Raw genomic sequence first — 2,855 nt, 5'->3', positions numbered from 1 at the left:
GGAGAACTAAAAAATTTCAGTTTGATCATATCCTTGAAAAGATTCAATGCAAACTGCAGGCTTGGGAGAATACTTATTTATCCAATGGGGGTAGGATAACCCTTCTGAAGAGAGTATTATTCCATCTTATCTATTGCAAATGAATGTTATGACAAAGGCTACTCAAAGACTATTGGAAGGAATGTTCAATAGATTCCCGTGGGCTGGTCTAAGGAAACAAAAACACTGGGCCACTTGGGTTAAGGTTTGTAAACCTTTAAAGGAAGAAGGTTTATGCTTTAACTCCTTCCCTCAATTAATGCACACTAACCTTTGTAAGCTCTGGATTAAATTCAGATCCCAGGACTCTCTTTGGGCTGAATTCTTAAGGGGTAGATACTGTAAACAACAACACCCTAGTCATATATCTAATGGTTTGGGGGACTCTCCTATTTGGAAAAAGATGCTACATGTTAGAGAGGAAGCTGAAAAAATGTTTGTTTGGGAGATTAGTGAAGGATTGGGAAACATTTGGTGGGATAATTGGTCTTTGGAAGGCAGCCTGCTTCAAGACCACATTGCCCCAGCCTTCCCCATGTTAGTTAAGGATCTATGGGAGAATGGAAATTGGAATCTGAACCCTATCCTTCCATTCTGCAACCCCTCTCAGCTCTCTAATATACAAAAAATCTCTATTGTCCAAGGGAAAAAGGATAGAATTGTGACTAAAAACAACCTTTCTCAACCTAACCCGCTCCAACAGGTGGTGGATTGGAGTCATATGATTTGAAACAGGTTTCTTACTCCTTCCATATCCTTCTTCATTTGGAGACTCTTCTCTAAGCTGATTCCCACTGATGATATCTTGAAATTGAAGGGCCTTAGAGGTCTCTCTAGATGTACTTTTTGTCTGTCGGAGGAGGAGACCCTTGCTCACCTTTTCTTTGCCTGTCCTTGGGTACAACAAGTTTGGAATTTTGTTCTAACTAAGCTTAATGTTCATGCCATGAATCTTTCATGGGATGTTTCCTATAATTTCTGGTCTGATTGGAGGGGTGCTAAACTTCAAGATATCCCTAATATTGTGGCTTGGTTTATTTGGATGGCTAGAAATCAATTGAATTATAAAGTTGAATTGCATAACTTATCTTATCTAATGGTTTGGGGGACTCTCCTATTTGGAAAAAAAGATGCTACATGTTAGGGAGGAAGCTGAAAAAATGTTTGTTTGGGAGATTGGTGAAGGATTAGAAGGATTGGGAAACATTTGGTGGGATAATTGGTCTTTGGAAGGCAGCCTGCTTCAAGACCACATTGCCCCAGCCTTCCCCATGTTAGTTAAGGATCTATGGGAGAATGGAAATTGGAATCTGAACCCTATCCTTCCATTCTGCAACCCCTCTCAGCTCTCTAATATACAAAAAATCTCTATTGTCCAAGGGAAAAAGGATAGAATTGTGACTAAAAACAACCTTTCTCAACCTAACCCGCTCCAACAGGTGGTGGATTGGAGTCATATGATTTGAAACAGGTTTCTTACTCCTTCCATATCCTTCTTCATTTGGAGACTCTTCTCTAAGCTGATTCCCACTGATGATATCTTGAAATTGAAGGGCCTTAGAGGTCTCTCTAGATGTACTTTTTGTCTGTCGGAGGAGGAGACCCTTGCTCACCTTTTCTTTGCCTGTCCTTGGGTACAACAAGTTTGGAATTTTGTTCTAACTAAGCTTAATGTTCATGCCATGAATCTTTCATGGGATGTTTCCTATAATTTCTGGTCTGATTGGAGGGGTGCTAAACTTCAAGATATCCCTAATATTGTGGCTTGGTTTGTTTGGATGGCTAGAAATCAATTGAATATAAAGTTACTCCCTTAGATGCCATGAAAGTGGGTTTGAATTGCATAGCTTATCTTCAAAAAGTGATTAAATTTAAAAAGTTTAGTGTTGTATTGGAGCTGGCCCCCTCTTCCAAACCTTCTATTACTAAAGTTCTTAAGATTTGCTGGTCTTTCCCTTAGAATGGCTGGATAAAGGTCAACACTGATGGTAGTTATACTCCACAATATGCAAGTATTGGTGGTGTCTTCAGGAATCAAAAGGGGAAGTGCATTTTATATTTCCAGTCTCTTGTTTTGGCTGTGGTTCCTCTTGAGGCTCTCTATTTTGCTAAAGCCTGCAGTTTTAACCAATTGTGGGTTAAATCTGATTCCTTACTACTTATCAACATCATCAAGGGTTCTTCTGACATCCCCTGGAACTTAATTTGCTGGATTTCTGGGATTCATCTTCTGCTGAAGAAGTGCTCCATAGTTTTCACTCACATACATAAGGAAGGCAATAGACCATCTAATTGGTTGGCTAGAAGGGGTCTCCAAACAGAAGTCTCATTGGTTAGCAAGAGGATTCCTCCTCCACTGGTCTTCCAATTGTCAAGTGACCTTCTTTCTATCCCTTACATTAGTTAGTCTTCTCTTTTTTTATTATCTTTCATTTTGAGAGGTTGCCTACTTTTTATAGGCCCTCTTCACTTGTTTTGTAACTGTTTTTGTTTTTAATGGAATGGAGCAATGCTCCTTATACAATATATATATAAATATATGTATATGTATATATATGTATGTATGTATAAGTACGTATGTATATTTATGTATGTATGTATTTCTATAGATGTATGTATGTATGTATATGTATGAGTATTTGTATGTATGTATGTATGTGTGTATATGCATATATATGTGTATAAATATATATTTATGTGTATGTGTGTATGTATATGCATATATATGCGTATATATGAAAGTGTATATATGTATGGATGTATGTATATATATATATATATATATAAAAGTGGCTCGTTAAGCTAACAAGTAGGGC

The sequence above is a fragment of the Phalaenopsis equestris genome, unplaced genomic scaffold, assembly GCF_001263595.1.
Source record: "Phalaenopsis equestris unplaced genomic scaffold, ASM126359v1 Scaffold198392, whole genome shotgun sequence".
Classification (NCBI taxonomy): domain Eukaryota; kingdom Viridiplantae; phylum Streptophyta; class Magnoliopsida; order Asparagales; family Orchidaceae; genus Phalaenopsis; species Phalaenopsis equestris.
Note: the sequence above shows the minus strand (reverse complement) of the source record.